The sequence below is a fragment of the Ixodes scapularis genome, unplaced genomic scaffold (genome assembly GCF_016920785.2).
Source record: "Ixodes scapularis isolate PalLabHiFi unplaced genomic scaffold, ASM1692078v2 PGA_scaffold3__209_contigs__length_174095766, whole genome shotgun sequence".
Classification (NCBI taxonomy): Eukaryota; Metazoa; Arthropoda; class Arachnida; order Ixodida; family Ixodidae; genus Ixodes; species Ixodes scapularis.
In genome coordinates this window covers 97510613-97528167 of record NW_024609868.1, presented here as the reverse complement: position 1 = coordinate 97528167, position 17555 = coordinate 97510613, and positions in this window count along the sequence as shown.

Below are 17555 nucleotides of genomic sequence, written 5' to 3'. Positions count from 1 at the left end.
CGGCACAACCTGAGCCGCATACCATACGGTAGGGAAAAAAACGGAGTTGCAAACAAAGGCACGGTTTAGCATAGAAAGGTTTCGGCCGCGCCAGTCCAGCACTTTGGCCCTCAAACTGTTGAGATGAATTCCTCCCTTGCCAGTACTTAAGCAGTGAGGTTCTAGACTAACACCAAGGTAGTTTTGGATACTTAAACTCCAGGTAATATTTATAAAACGCTCTGGCTTTACGTCAAAATTTCCTAGCCACGCGCCTGTAGATTTCTCGTGATTCATTTCAGCCCCAGACACTTCACAAAAATCAAGGAGGTGTTGCACGGCGAGGACAACCTCATGTCTAGATGCAGCAACAACAGTAACGTCATCTGCGTATGCTAATATTTTCGTTGCATTTCTGGCAAGGGAGACTCCCTGAATTCTATTATCGTTAATAATCTTTCTACACAAAGGCTCAAGATAAAGTGAGAAAAGTATTGGCGAGAGCGGGCAGCCTTGTCTAACAGAGGCTTGCACTGCTATCTTTTCAGTTACTATTCCATTGATCAATAATCGCGTGGATATATCTTTATAGCACAGCTTAATATATTTGGCTATAGTTCTCCCGACACCAGAGGCCTCGAGTACACTGAACAGAAAAGAATGCGAAACCCTGTCGAAGGCTTTACTTAAATCAATTTGTAGCACTGCTGCGGATAAGCCTGTCGCTTCAGCGGTTTCGGTAAGTATACGCATAGTGTGAACGTTGGAGGTGATGGACCTCCCTTTAAAGCCATAGGCCTGGTGGTCACCTACAACAAACTTAAGACCCATCTCCAAGCGTTTTGCTAGTATTCTCGCCAGTAGTTTGTAATCAGTGGTGAGGAGACTGATTGGCCTTAAATTGCTCGATGTGAGAGAGTCGGAGTTCGTGTTTTTCTTTTTAATAAGGACCGTTAGTGCCTGTCGCATAGAAGGTGGAAGTAAATTTCTTTGAAGGATGTCAGCAAACACGTCACATAGCATAGGAGCTAAAATATCAGCGAACTTTTTATAGAAGGCTGAGCCTAGACCATCCACCCCGGGGGATTTTCGCGTTGGAAGCTCTTTTATAGCCCTCTCGATTTCAGCTTTCGTGATCTTTTTGTTTATGCGTTTCCTTACACTTGAGGGGATCTTTGGGAGCTCTTTGAACCACTCATCCAGCGGGTTGTCTGCCGCCTCGTCTTTCCTAGTAAATAGTTGTTGGAAAACTCTTACGAGTTCCTTCTCAATGTCTTCTTGTTCTGTTAACACTTTGTCGTCGACACTGAGTGCGTCTATCCTGCTACGCTGCGCTCGCGTTCTTTCTATGGTTTTAAAAATTTTGCAAGGATCTTCCTCCCTTTCTTGTGCTCGGAGTCGGCATCTGATCATTGCGCCTTTGTATTCGCTTTCCATTAGGTGAAGCAAACGCTCTTTGCAATCACGTATATCTTCCCTGAAGACTCCAGGGGTTTTGTTTTCTTCAGCAATTAGCATTTCAAGGGCTTGTACTAGCACATACTTTGTTTCGCGCCCTTTTTTTGCCTGTGTTTGTCCGTGTTCGAGACAGAGCAGTTTAATTCTTTCCTTGACCTCTTCCCACACTACCGCGTCAACTTTCCCTTCCGCAGTTGCTTCTGATAAAATATTTCTTAACTGAGAGGACAGATTCTCGTCGTCAAGAAGACTTTCGTTAAGTTTCCAAGAGCTCCACCAGAGCGGCTTTCTCGTTCGCCGGTCCGCCTTTCCTATTCGCATCGTGACCATTGCGTGGTCAGAAAAGGCTACTGGGGACACCTTGTATGCAGTGACCGAACTTGCAAGCTCACTGGACATATATACCCGGTCTAGTCGTGCGTGACAATCGCCTTGCCAGTGCGTGTATCCGGGAAGAGGGCCTTTACACCCGTCGGTTACATCGACGAGATCAAAGTCGCGTAATAATTTCCTGAGTTCCGCAAGGCTTGAGTCTGATTGTAAGCCACGCGAACAGTCCTGTGCATTTAAAACGCAGTTAAAGTCCCCCGCAACAATTGTTTTGACCGGCGTGTCCAAATATTGCCGGAGATTGTCGAAAAAAAATTTTCGATCCGACGCTTCGTTGGGGGCGTATACTGATATCACTTTTAACGACTCATGCCGCCAGATAACTTCCACCGAGCAAACCCACCCGTTCTTGTCAGATTCCCACTCGGGGTACACTGTGAAGCCTCTGTCTTTACGTATCATGATAGTGCTACCGCCGCTGTGCCCAACCGCCCTCGCGTGATAAGAAAAGAAGTGTCCATCAAAGAAAAGCGTCATGTCATCTACATGGGCATCGGAAGAAAGTTTGGTCTCTTGCAAGCAAACTATGTCAGCGTTCTCTTTCAGAAGCAAATTTAACAGCCACTGTTTCCTTATTCTCGAAATTAAGCTAACCGAGTTGAGCGTTGCAACTTTAGCTTGCTTCATAGTTTAGAACATGAAATAGAACCAGAAAGTACAATGAAGTCAAGTTCACCGTGTTGCGAGCGAGACTTGGCCTTCCCGGAGTGCTTCCTCCGGTTGTCGCCTATGAGGGGTCTGGGCGCCGCCGGTCGTCCGGGGGAATGCGGGGCATAGGACTAAAGCGTCCTATTTTGGAGAGTCCTCCCTTCCACTTCTGGTCAGCCTTGCGTGGCTTGTCCTGAGGGTCCGTCGGAGGATAGGGGCCAAGGGGTGGGAATTCTGGGAGGTCGTCCATCTTTGACAGGTCGACGGTGTCGGCGGCAGTTGCTTCTTGTGGAGGAGCCTGGTTCGCAAGTAGGGTGTCGGAGTTCGCCGCCGCTCCTTCTGTGGAGTCAACAGCTGCAACGAGTTCCGTGCCCTGGGTTCCTCGCTCCGAGATGTCCGGGAGGACCTCGTACAAAATCTTGGCCTCGGCCGGCTCGGTGGCAGGGTGGGCTTCTAAGCTCTCCTGGACGTCACCAGTCGGAGCTTGTAGTTCTTCGCGCCCTTCGCTACGTGCTGTGGCCTCTGCCTCGTCTTCATCCATCTCGAAGTCATGCGGTTCGTCTCGAGTGGTAACATCCGTGACGGCGGCATACGTGCGGACGCAGTCTTCGGTCACGTGTCCGAATCTGCGGCACTGCTGGCACCGGGGTGTTCTGCAATCTTTCCGGATGTGGCCAGTTATTTTGCACCGTAAGCACAGCGGTGCGCGCCCGGGAGCCACAATCAAGACGTTACCGCCGCAAACCTTGAGCTGGTGTGGAAGGCTGTCGATGGTGACACCCTGCTTCATGTCGAGGCGAACCACCCTGGTAGATGACTGTATTCCTTGAAAGCCTTCTGCCCTCCACGTGTCTCGGGATATTTCCTGCACTTTCCCGTATGGTTCGAAGACCCTGCGCAGGGCGTCGTCGGGGACTGGGAAAGGCACCCAGTGCACTTTCAGACGGACTTCGGTTTTGTCCGGGTCGATCACAAGACATCTTTTGTCTTTCACCGTAAGCTCTCGCGCTTCGACCATCCTCTTCTTGGCCGCCGCCGAGTGAAATGACAGCATCCACAGATGATTCATCTGGTAGGCACCTATCGCTGCGGTCTCCTTCATGACGCCCAAGCGTTCGAGTTCGGCCCTGATATGTTCCACCCGGTAAGGGCGACCGGTCACGTCGCAGTGAAGGAAGACTGTGTTGGCAGCGAAGATTCCTGATGGCAGGGCGGGAAGAACTACACGGTAATCATCCGTCGACGAAAAAACAGATAAGCCGCGGCCAGAGTTGGCCGTTATCACTGCTCCATCGGAGCCAGCCATTCTACGTCTGTGCGGTGCGAGCGCAAGAAGCAGAATGCTCCTAACGCGTCTCAGCTTCCTCCCCTCACCCCGAACCCTACCCATGCGCCTTTTGTACTGATCATACGAGAGGAGTCGTTTTGTCAGTGACCATCTCAACCGTGAACGACGTTACAAATATGGTGCTGCTTTCGCACCAATATTGTTCTCCATTATTGTTCCTAAACTTTCCAAGGAGTGTATCTCTTACTAAGAAGTAACGGTACACACAGAAATTAATTGTGACAGTCTATAAAACAGCGTCCCCATAGGCTCCCAGGAGCCATGTTCTCGCTTCCCCGCATAGCTTCCCCACTGTGCGCATGCGCGTCTCCGTGGCAACCCCATCGTCTCCTTCGAAAAAAAAAAAAAGATTGTAAAGAATACAAAAAGAAAAGAAACCAGAATTTGTCTTTTTTGTCTTTGGAAACGTTTTTACCACGTGCTAAGTGATAAAAACAATTTTCTACGTTCCAGTTAAACCAAAAAGAAAATATAAACGCTTTCAAAGCGTTCAAAAGTATGCAAAGGCGAAGGACGCCAGGACAATGCTCAAAAGCGGCATGGCCAGTGCATCAACAATGGCTGCGCTTAAGTCAGCGGCGGCTTCCACGACGTGCTGGTGCGGAGGCTGCGATCGTTATAAAGTCAGCTTCAACCCTTAAACATGCCCCCTCTTGCAATTTTTGATGCTGCGATTGTCTGTGGATACCTCCCCCTGCGTTCTGAAACGGTAAGTGCGTCGCTGACGCTGGCCATCGGCGATGAAGCAGACGCCGCCATCTTGTCCGCGCGTCTTTTGCTCGCGCGCCTTTCGCTGCTTTTGCTCCTGCGCTTTTGCACCCGGGGCTGCTTTTGCTCCCGCGCGCCTTTCGGTTAGTCCTGGTCGAGTACAGTTAGTCCCCAGCATTTGCGCACGGTACTAGCTCGAACCAGATGGTCTCTTCGGGGAGCAAATGGGAGTTCAGAGGACCAAATGCTGCCGTTAGTCCTTTGAGACCATCTTTTTTCTTAGAGTGTATTCTCGCTAACGGATGCATCCCGCGCCCGCTCGAGGGGAAAAAGTGCCATTTGTGAATGGTAAAGCAAATACTTTACTAGGGGAATACAGGACACGCCCCGTGAATGTATCGAAAAAGACGACCACGAAGAACCTCGGAAACACGCGTGACGGCGGCAGCGGCACCGTCTTCGCGCGTCTTCGCATCCGCGACCCCGTCAACCGCACCGCATGACGAGGCGTAACCTGGTCACGTGCTCTGGCGGGGAGAGGAGGGGGTGGGAGAGAGCCGTCGCCAAATAAACCACTCCACCAGGGGAGGATTCGGCGCGGCCGTTGTTCTGTCTAACGCAAATCAGGAGAGTGTCCTGTAAGTATTTGGGTAAACCTTGCTTCAAGTGAAGGCACCCCGCCCATCCTCCCTTATGTAAGTCAAGGGGCGCCTTTACTTGGAGGAATGAATTCGGCGAATGGATGATACAAGCAGAAAAGAAAACAAGTATACAAGTATACAATAAAACTTCGCTGGCTATACATTATTTCTTTGTGACCCCTCCACACACACATTGTATTCTAAAGGTGTAGGGTTCTGCGTTGTATTCCAGGTACTCTGTACAGTACATTACGGGAGCTACAGGTCCGAGTGCGTGACGCCGCATCTCTCACGCTCCTCTGCAGCAGAAACAGCACTGTACACAATGACGAAGCGGAAGCTGAATCCCGCCGCGCGACTGTGGTTTTGCGACTACTCGAAACAGTAGGAGCTCGAGTTCGCCAATTCCGTTCTGTGCCTGTGTACCAGTCCGACCGGACAGAAGTAGAGATACAAAATACATGACCGAAATTACGATATTTTTATTATTATTAATATTATTACCGTTAGCGTCAGAACATCCGCATGTTCTTAAGTAGCTCTAATATTTGGATTCCTGACGTCATTTCCGCAGGTGTACTTTCAGCGAGTGCTATCGTGCAGGACGGTAGAGGGGGCCGAGCTGCTTTCTTACATGGCTGCTCTGGGGTGTCTAATAATGGCCGTACCTTCCATCATCATCGGTGCAACTGCCAAAGCCGCAAGTAAGCTTGGAAAAGCATTGTTCCAACCAGTGGCGCATCGACGGGGGGAGGGGAGAAGCTAACTTGCCCAAAGCGCTTATTTTTTTTTTTTTTATTTACCGCCGAAGGTTGGTAGGATGAGAGAAAAAAAAAAAAAGACATTTCTGCCTGGCGGCTTGCAACTTTTGCGAAATTGAGCCTGCTCACTTCACTCGCTATCATCATCATCGGAGTGTTTAACATTTGTGAGAACATGCTATACCTCATTATGGCTAGTCAGCATACATTCGTAGTACTTTGTTCTGTAGCACTGAAAGCGGGTGTAGAAGAAAACTGTCTCGGAACAACTGATCTCAAGTGCAAAATAGAAAGAAAAAAAATATCCCAAGATGGCAGCGAAAATAAAGTACAGCAGGGTGAATTTATTGAACGAAAATATGAGCTCTCTCAAGTAAAAAGAAAACAGAAACTTCTTTTTTTATTTTCAACGAAAACACGCTGAGCTTTTTTGTGCAAAATCATCAATTGGCAAACTGGGCCATTGTGGTGTTTAAAAAGAATGTAAAAAAAGGTGCAATAGAAAGTAAGCAAAATTTACTTAGATATCCTCTTCAGTTTGCCAAAATAAACATGGCAGTGACCCAAAAATCATATGTTTACAGGTGATCAAAGTAGAAAAGAAAATAGATTTTTGTTTCTATACTTTTTTACTAAGTGAACCAATCATTCTATACTTTTACTAAACGAATGCACCACCTTATTATGCCTGTGTAGCTATTTACACCGAAATGTGTTTTAGAAGTCGAGTTTGCGCACAATTTAAAGGGGTACGGAAACAAAAATTGAAATATTCGAATTTCGTTCGGAAATGAGTCAAGCATGACGGATAACAACCGTAAATGATAATCGCACGTTTGTATTTTGAACTACTGGCTATATTTCTCGTTCCAAACGGTGCACTCGAGCAAGCGCTCGGAGAAGCGAACGGAGAGCGTGATGCGTCATGGGATATCCGACGCAAACAAAAACGGAAACAAAAGATTCATCGCGTCCGTGAAGTAGCAAGGCTGGCGTGATTATGAGCTTTGCCGTTGGCGGCGTTGTCATCGTTGTCCGAGCCGTTCGAAGTACACGTGGGGGGACGAGCGTGTGGCTGGCCTAAAGAGCACGTAGCTTCCACAGCACTGTCAGCTTAGGGCTGAACGGGTTGGGAAAAGCAACTTTTGTCCGAGTTTTGAGCGACTGGCTTATCTTCTTGGGGGAGAATGGCTGTGTCCGGGTGCACAAACGAGGGTCCGAGAAAGAGGGGAGTTCCTTCTTTACGTCTTCTTGGACTGTTTAGTTCAATGCGCGATTTGTGAGTTGAGGAGGAAAGCTAAGAAGGAAAATGTTGAAATTCCAAAGAGCGGCGCTGCTCCGATGGAATCTGCTACGTCATGACTGGATGGATGGATGGATGGATGGTAATGGCTATTCCCTTTGCAACGGGCGGTAGCTTGCGCCACCTAGCCTAAGTCTAAAAAGACAAAAACGTGATTCCTCCCGCCCTTTTAAGACCAATTTTTCTCTCCCTAACTATCACCAGGCAGTGTGGGATATCACCAGGATGACCTTCGGGGGATCGGGCAAAAAAACTAAAAAACATCACCCCCCTGCCTCTTCCCCCCGGCGAGGGAGTCACCAATTTTCCTCTGGTCAAACCTTTTCGACGTTACCCCAGCACCGGACCCACTGGGAAACACACTCTTAGAAAAAAGGGTCAGTATAGTCCTCCCTAAAGGGAGGAACGCTCTTGACACATATGTTCCTTCAGAAAGGGAGAAACTTTCGTCCCTTAAGCAGGGGAGGAAAAGTTCCTCCGTCGACTGCATCTCATTATGGCGGCCACGAATCGAGCAAATCGAGCTCGATAAGGCTTAACGAGAACACTAAGTCTATTGCACGAAGCGAGAGGAGCAGGAAATAAAAACGTAACGCGAGCTTTCCGCGAACTGTATTTATTTCCGAAGTTTCTTTACCCCTGCAGGTAACGAAACTTACGTTTCGAAAGCATTCAGTCACTCAGTCTTCTCATCGTCAGCACTGCGAGGTACAACGGAGACAACCGGCACCCAGTTCGCGCACTTTGTCTTACCTTTGCTATTCCTCGAGCCACAATTCCTTCGTCAACCGTTGCGTCAACCGCACATCACGGACGAGTGAAAATCATTCCCCGCAAAACCAAAAGCCGCTCTCAAAAAAAAGCACATCCGAAGCAACCTCTTGGCTTACCTCAGCACGGTAACACGAAATTATAGCGTAGCCGCGTAGCGTAAAAGGATGTTAAATCGCTTGCCACTAGATAGCAGGATCAAGTAGAGTAATCGCACGTAGCTAGGCTAGGTAGCGCTAGGCACCGCCCAGTTCATGTTTTACAAAAAAATATTTTTATTTCCTTACGCCACAATTGCGTTTCCTTTTCTTCGGGAATCTCTAACACATGTTGACACGTTGCGCACACTACAAGCATCAGGTAAACATACATTGAACGCATACACAGGTATCGCACATACAAACATCAATACAACAGCACACTATCCCGATCACTACTCCCGAGCCCCGCATTTCCGTCTTTTATACTGGTCGTTTTGAACGTACGGAATTTCTCGGTGACTCCCTAAGCAATAAAAAATATTCCGAACATGTTCATTTTTTTCCAGCAATGTCATACATCTGAGGCTATTTTTAATAGCTCAGGGGATGAATCTCTTATTAAAAAGAAAACGCTCGATCATGCCATAATTATCTGAAAGCCAATAAACCGAGCCGCTCCAATGTGGTTCCAAGCCATGAGTTTGTTTTCCCGCATGGCCCTTCGTAGCCAGTATTTATATTGTAGTGTTTGTTTTTCTATTTGTGCTGTTCGCGCACGGCTGCAATTGCCGTCTTGAATTAATCTTTGTAGAGCGGATATTCACTCAGCTGGAAGTGATGCTTCACGGGCAGAGAAATCGCTTTTCGATCAACTTGAATGCAGTCAAAGCCGCGACTTGCGACAACTGTTAAGTGTACGGAGCTACGCCGTTGCGAGCTCGAAAACTTCTAGCGCTCATCCCAGCGCGCCACTAAGAGGACAGTTTCTACAGGAACCGTAATATATTTAAACAGTAAAATAAACGATAGCGTTTTTTTTATGCTAAATTTTTATTGTAAATATACGTACTTTCCGTCATACGTTCGTAGTGTTCAGTCTTTTCCCCAGAGCGCAATCGCTCTCGGGGACCAACATTCACATTGGCCACTGTACGATAGGAGCTTACCGTTCAGACCAGCGTTCCAACATGACTATCCACACGTCGATCGACTGCACCTAATCCCTCAAGTGGTTTTAAACTCTTTAATGTAAAGCGGAATGTCATCCTGCGACCACCTCGCCCCCTCCGATAACGGCCCGACCAGCGGCATCAGTGCCCGACAGTTTACGTCATCTCATCTTGTTGTTACACCACTGATACGCGAACACACGGTCACATCGGCGATAATTCCAGTCTTCTGTTCACAACCCACAACACTGCCATCACGATGTCGCTGACACGCAGAAATACAGAACCACGTTGACGATGTTGCTGACACGCAGAAATACAGAATCACGTTGAACGCCGGTTGGCACTCGGCACGGGACAACAGAACCGAACTCAGCACGGAAGGCACCCAGGCAGCCGGCAGGAAAACCTGCCTGTCTTGGACGCAGTTCCCGCGATTTCCACAACGTCGAAAACGTCGACACAGGTCCTCGTGGTTTCGCTGCTGTAGTTCCGCGTGTGTCATAGAGATCATAGCGTGTGTCCCGCGTGTGTCCCAGTGTATGTAGCGCTGCTGGCACTGCTCCGGAACTTCGCTGTTTCTAGCGGCTTTGTTAGCTCGTTTGATAAAATTAGTGGTAAAAACGTCAATGCAACCGAAATGTTCTGCACGTTTGGACTAGAAGACGGAATTACAGGCAGCCTTCGCTGCCGCTGAAGCTCAATGAACTCAACATTAATTTATTAAACAACGTGTGCGATGTGCTCGAAAAACGAAACCGAAAAAAGACGAGTCGGGAGGGCGAAAGCTTTCTCCGGTCTGCCCAGAGGAGGAAAACGTCTCGGTGAATAATAAGGACTTTAATTTTCCTTTCATCGGTCTGGGTTTGTTTATGTGTGTTTTGGTAAATAATAAAATAAAAAATAATTTACGAAAAAAAAAAAAAAAAACCCGCTCCTCTGGGGATCGAACCTTTGACCACTTGGTCAGCAGCGCGATGTTTTACACCTGCGCCAACTGAACAAGGAGGAACTTGCCCTCTTCCTTTCATCTGAACTGCCGTTCCTCCCTTCTCTGGGCACCTTGTCCGCACCAAGGAGGAACAGTCGCTGTTGCTACCTTTCTCCTCCCTTTTTTCTTAGAGTGCGGGGTTGAGACTTTGGGCCGGAGCCACGCGGGAGGTAGTCCCAATTTGCCCCTGTCCCGCCTGTTCCCAGCTGTGCTAGTTAGTTGTCCATCATTTAATTTTCCCTAGATAATTTCCACCAATCTTCTAATCGTCTCTTTGTCACTGTAATCTTTTTCTCTACCGTCCTTCCATCGTCGCCAGTGAAACCCAGGGCCCCGGCCAAATCCGTTACCCCTTCAGGGAGGGCAGGACGAAGCTCTGTGCACTTCGAAACCAAGTCTCGTTATCATTATGGCAGGCGGCACATAATGTGTCGGTCTCCTGAAATTTAGCCCTATACGTCCTCGTCCTCAAAACTCCCGTTCTTGCCTCGAACAGCAAAGCACTTCCCAGTGAATTGTCAAATAGCTTTTCCTTTCTTATCTCCTGCTTCCGTGACCCGTACACTGCTAAAGCTGATTTCTCCTGCATTCTCCCCTCCCACATTTTCCTCTCCGCCTCTTTCACCTTCTTTTTCACTGACGTAGTCTGTTCAGCCTCATCACCAGTGTGTAGATATTTAAATGTAAGCTTTCGGGTTCGGTTTGTCCATTTTGTGTTTAAACTTTTCATGTATAAATACTTGAATACCTTACGTGCCCACCGCGTATCATGCATTTCAGTCAACCTTTGTTCAAATTTCAACTTACTAATTGCCTCCCTGCTCTCAAAAGACGACCATCCCATGTCCCCCTGTACTCCCTCATTTGGTGTTTTTCCATGTGCTCCCAGCGCCAATCTGCCTACGCTTCTTTGTCGAATTTCTAACCCTGATTGAACCTCAGATTTCATGCACAGTACTGCATTGCCAAACGACAGTCCTGGCACCATCACTCCCTTCCATATACCCCTGACCACTTCATATCTGTTATAGTTCCATAGTGCCTTGAGCTTCATAATAGATGAATTTCTTTTCCCTTTTCTAATTGTATTCTCCTCGTGTTCCTCTAGATATTTCCTTCCCTCATTAAGCCAGACCCCTAGATATTTGTACTTTTTTACGTGTTCTACCACTGTGTCCTGTATCTCCAGGGGTTCCCCCTTCTCATCGTTGAAAACTATTATTACCGACTTGTCCCTACTGAATTTTAGTCCTAAACTGTCCCCTTCCCTGCTGCAAATCCGAATCAGTTCCTGTATTGTCTCACGGCTTTCAGATACGAGTACAATGTCATCTGCATACATTAACCCTGGCAATAGTTGATTTACCTTACGTCCTTCCTCCATGTAATTCAGGTCAAACCCTAGGTTGCACTGTTCTAATTTTTTTTCCATCTCACTGAGGTATATCATAAAGAGCAGGGGAGACAATGGGCAACCCTTTCTAAGTCCTCTTTTTATTGCTGCTGGTTTTGTAGTTTCGGCTTCCCATTTTATAATCACCTTATTCTCCGTATAAACCTGTTCTAGGAACTTAACCGTGGTTCCCCCTAGGCCATACCCTTTTAGTTGTTCCCAAAGTTTTTCCTGATTCACATTGTCATATACCCCTTTGATGTCCAAAAATGCTACCCATAATGGCCTTTGGCTTGTCATTGCTATCTCTATGCACTGAGTGATTCTGAACAAGTTATCATCTAATCGTCTATCCATCCTGAAACCGTTTTGGAGCTCCCCCAGAATCTGCTTTGTCTCTGCCCGTTCTTCCATTCTTCTCTTTACAATTTACATAGCTAGTCTGTATATTACTGAAGTTACTGTGATTGGTCAGCATGATTTGATACTGTCTTTGTTTTCCCTGCCCTTATATAATAATTTAATCCTGCTCAATTTCCAGTCACTGGGTACCTCCCCTCCCGTAAGTATCTGGTCAATCACCTGTCTTAGTTTCAATTTGCTTGTTTGGCCTAAAACTTTTGTCAGTCTCATTGGTATACCGTCTGGGCCTGTTGCAGTTCCAGCCGGAACCCTTCCTTCTGCTTTCTCCCATTCCCCTATGGCCATTTCCTCTCCTTCACTATGATCCTCCTCTTGAGTTGTGTAGATGCTATTATTCCCTATGGCCTGATCTGATTCTAACTTCGAAAATGCTGCTTCGATTGTATGTCTAATGTATTCCCTTGCCTCTTCCCCCTCTACCTTTGCCCCCTCCTATGTGATTAGTGTCTGCTAGTACCCCTCGGTCTTTTTCCCCTGTGCACTGATGTGTTCCCAGAACCTTTTTGCCCCATTCCTATCCTTCTGGTTTATCTCTATCATCCACTGGACCCCTGCCCTCCAAATTTTGGCCTGTATTAATGCTGATGCCCCCGCTTTCGTTCCTGAAAGTCCTCCCATTTTGCTGTCACTTCGGCTGGTGTGGCCCCCTTATTTTTTGCCCATCTGTGTTCTCTAGATGCCGCTTGGCGTCTCGAAATTGCTGCCTTAACCTCTTAATCCCACCAACTTTTGAGCTTGCGTTTATGTTTTCTTCCTCCTTGTCTGGTTTGATATTTCTCTAATCCTCTTTTGAAAACAGTAACTAAGTCTTTATGTGTCCATTCTATTTCCGGTAGCTTGGATACTATGTTCTCGATCCGCTTAGATACCTCCTGTAATTGTTTATCATTTAAGTTATTTCTACCCTCTTGTTTTTGATTTTGCGTTTCTGATTTTACTGTGCCAAATCTGATCTTGATTCTCTTATGGTCGCTCCCCAGACTTTTTGTGCTTTCCTCATCTATTTCCATACCTCCAAGTCTGTTGTATATCTTCCGTGACATTAAACAGTAGTCGATAGTCGAGTGTGAGTTCTTTCTCTCCCATGTTATTTTTCCATCACATTTTACCTGGGCGTTAACCAATACCAGATCAAGAGCTTCACAGAACTCCTCTAACATCCTCCCTGTTGTATCCGTATGTCCATCAAAGTCTTCCAAATGTGCGTTCATGTCCCCCAGGATAATTACGTTGCTAGATTACCTCCCAAATAGGCTCCGCATGCATCCACCAGGTGCATATTGAAGGATCGTTTATTTAGCTTTAAAATAAGTTTGCTTGTGCAGTTCAACGCAAGGCTGGTGTTTTTGAGGTTATGCTGCAACATGCAACACATTAAAGCTAAAAAATCAGCGCTGGAATTTTGTTTCTTTACCTCTTTAAAGGGATACTACAATGAAATTTCGGCGCTTATTCTATGGTCTATATATGTTCTAAGGAGCAGTATCACATCGGACACACCAATAACTTGTTAAAAAGACACGAAAAGGAATTTTAAAACGAATTAAACGATCAGCAAAGAGCACCTGGTGGTGGATGTCGCTAACGCCTCGCTTGTAATGCCTGTCTATACTCCGTTTCAAACATAGCGTGCAACGTAGTCAAAGCTAGCGCGCCGGTTTGCACAGCCGACCGCGACTACGTTCGCTCCACAAAATAGTGCGGCCCCTGAAAAAAAAAAAAAAAAAAAGTCAAAAAGTGTACATCTTTGTAGCTAGTAACTAATAGTGGCGTTATGATTTTGAGGGAACACCGATTCTTTTTCAATAAAAAGGAAAAGATAATGTAAACTACTCCAAATTATTTTCCGATTTCGTTCGTGCGGCACTCGCACTCGCTTCGGGTTTTCGGGTTGTGCGGCTGCCCCTGCCTCGCCGGTTTCGTGAAGATGGCGTCTTACGCGGGAAGCTTTCTTTTCCTGCTCGGATATTTTCGAAGATTCGTTGTGTGAAGATCTCGCAAAAGTGCAAGCAGGTGATCGCCAACGTGTACGCGAGTTCAAGAACGTGTTTCCCGGAGACGTCGGTCCGTGAGGTCCTGGAGACGGTCAGTAACGACACCGGAGTGTCTGGCAAGGTGGCGTCCCCGAAGCGAAGACCTCGCAACGTGAAAGTTCCGAGCACGCGGACAGTATTGTGAACTGCCACCTGTTGTTTCTGGTGTTGAAATCGGCCTTATGGCTTCAAAGTGAAACAAGCGTCAAGAAGGAACTGTGTCGGTGATGAATCGTGCCTACGGCTCCGTCTGCTTGCGGGACCTTACAGCAGGCGGTGCCCGTGATTGCATTCCGAAGCGTCTGGGTTCTTCTGCCTGCGGGACCGTAACCATGGTCGGCTCCGTCTGCCTGAGGCACCTTAACCTTGGTCGGCTAAGTAAACGACGCACATGCCCGTGTCTGTATTCCGAGGCACCTGCTTTCCTCGAAAAGGAAACAACACTCGATCCTGATCTCGAGTGCCGTGTGTTGTGTACGCGTCTATTGTGAATCACTCCCGGTTCATGGGGGCGCCGGCACCAGAGCACCGAGATACTGCCGTCTGGATGACTTCTTCCATACACCGGCGAGTATTCTGACTCTGAAGGAAACTTCCATGAAGTCACATCACGTGAGGGAATGCCAAGCCGTCTGAACAATGGCAGTGCGGTCCCCTAATCACAATATTCGTTATATAAAGGACCGTCCACCACACTCTCAAGGTACTCTCTGATTTTCACGCTACCATGTAAATAAACGGCTTTAAATAGAGACGCCCTGGATCTCGACCGTTCTTCCGTTTTGACGAGGCCGGCGCAAGTTCGAGCGGAACACCAGCCCCTAGTCTACCTTCTTATAAATAAAATCAACAAGAAAAGAGGAATTGAAATACGCACTTCCGCAATACGCACAATCTTGCACAAAAAATCGGTCGAGAAAAAAAAACAACAAAAAAAAAACTTTGCGCCCTAAGTGGATTCGAACCACCGCCACCGAGATGTCGGAATCGCAAGAGCAGCGCCTTGTACCGCTCGTCCACGAAATCTCGCGGAGTGACACAATTTTGTGTGTTTTTTCATGCGCACTACTTCAGTAGCTTTCCCAGCGTTGCACGCGATGTTTGAAACGGAGTATAGGAATTTTGAGAGATAGTGACGGTTATTGTCTCGCCTCCGGCCACGACGAGAGAAGAGGGGAAGGAGGAACTCCCCTCTTCACGAAAATCCCTTTTGTGTCACCCAGAAGTCGGTATTGTCCCCCTACAAGATTATAAAAGATTAACCCGTCACTCAAAATTCGTACGAAAGCAGCCGCTTCGGTGGCTGGAACGACTAGGCCATCCTCTCGACGTCAGCCTCGCCGTAGCTTTGCTCGTCCCGAGATGAACTACCTCACGATTGCGTCGGATGTCACGTGCTCTAAGCTGGGCCTTCTCCGAGCGCTTGCCAGAGTGGGCCGTTTATAACGAAAAATGCAGCCACCAGGCTCAAAATACAAACGTGCGATTGTCATTTATGGATATTGTGGATCATATTCAACCTATTTTTAAACACGACGGATATCTTTCAAATTTCGTTCAAGTATCCCTTTAAAGGGATACTGCAACAAAATTTCGAAGCTTATGTTTTGGTCTATATGTGTTCAAAAGAGCAGTACCACATTGGACACACCAATGTCTTGTTAAAAAATACACAAAAAGGAATTTTAAAACGAATTAAACGATTAGCAAAGAGCACCTGGTGGATGTCGCTAACGCCTCGTTTGTAACGCCCGTCTAGAAACTTTGACAGGTAGTGACGAGAACTGTCTCGCCTCTAGCCACCACGAGAAAAGAGGGGAAGGAAAAGCTTCCCTCTCTTCTACACTATTTTGTGTGTCCCAGAAGTCGCTATTGTCCCTCGATTATATAAGATTAACCCATCACTCAAAATTCGTACAAAAGCAGCCGCTTCGGTGGCTGGAACGACTACGACATCCTCTCGACGTCAGCCTCGCCGCAGTTTTGCTCGTCCCGAGACGAACTACGTCACGATTGCGGGGGATGTCACGTGCTCTCCGCTGGCTGCTCTCCGAGCACTTGCCAGAGTGCGCCGTTTGTAACGAAAAATACAGCCATCAGGCTCAAAATACAAATGTGAGATTGTCATTTACGGATATTGTGGATCATATTCATCCTATTTTTGAACACGGCGGGTATATTTCAAATTTCGTTGCATTGACATTTTTCGCATCTCCATTTGTGTATTTGTTTTAACATGTAAGTTAGCCCCCTACAATAATGCCCCCAGGGCGAAATGTAGGTAACGAATAAATAAGCATCCCTTTAATAAATTTTCCCCCCTCCCCTCCCCTCCTCTTGCTCCCTCCCTCCCTCCCTCCTCTCCCCCCCCCCCCCCCCCCCCCCCTGTCCCGCACAGTATTTGCAAACGGGAATGCCGGGAAGCGGTGACTACAAGTAGCGTGGCGGCGGCGCACTTCCGGAAATGCGCGCACCTGCACAGCTCGTTTCAACGTTTTAAGATTAGGGTCTGTTGGCAAACTCCTGGGAGGCGGTGGCTCCCTCCATTTTGTAGCGCTTCCGAGATGCGGCGCTGGCTTCCCGTGGCTCTGGTAGGGGAGGCTCTGCTTGTGATTAGTCGTGATTTGCCACCGATTCGCCAGCTACTGCAGGGCGGGCTATGGTGCCATGGCGCCAGCGCTCTTTTCCAACTGATCCTAATCTAAAAACGTGAGTTCGCTTGGTGATATCGGTCTATTAGCCCAAAAGTACATTCGGTACAGGACCCGAACTACACGTCGTTTCACTTTAGCTTAGCATAAAGCAAACGCTGCGGTCCCCTCGATCCAATCCGAGCGACGGTGGCGAAGCACGTGCCTGCAAAGGTAGAGGGGCGAGAGCATAATCCAAGCAATTGGAGAGGAGCGGAACGAGGGACTTTTCTCTTATCTGGAGGCAAGTCGTCTGCTTCCTGTGCAAGTCGTCTGCTTCTTGCACAGGGGCTGCGGCGACGTCGGAATGACGCTGAGCTCTGATTGGCTTTGATATTGAAAGGATAGTTGTAGACCTCAATGCTATAGAGACCTTGAGTTCTAGGGCCTATTTTTCTCGACCAGCCAATAAGAGCTCGGCGTTCTGACATCATCGCAACCCCTGCGAAAGAAGCAGACAAACTTGCGCTCCGCATAGACCTCTTTCGTTTACTCTCGTCCACAGCCATCTGGTAAACATATCCGGTATGGGCGACGAAAAAATATTGAAACATTTCATCTTGCAAATAATAGTAAAAAAAAAAAAAAAATAGGGGAGGCAAAAAGAGAATGGGCATGCGAAGGCACAACGATGTTTCCATCCACACTGGAAGTGACGAAATTTCAAAATGGCGGCGCCCTTGTGAATCCCAGACGTCGCCTCTACCCTATAAGCGCTCCATATTTCTACAAGAGCAGCTTTTCTTTCTCTCCCGGCCGTGGCTTGGACAGAGTGTCACGTAGCTCCCCCCGACGCCCTGATTGGCTCACTGGGACCATAACCTTCGCTCTGTGCCAAGTTAGGGTCCAAGAGTACCAGCCTCGGGAT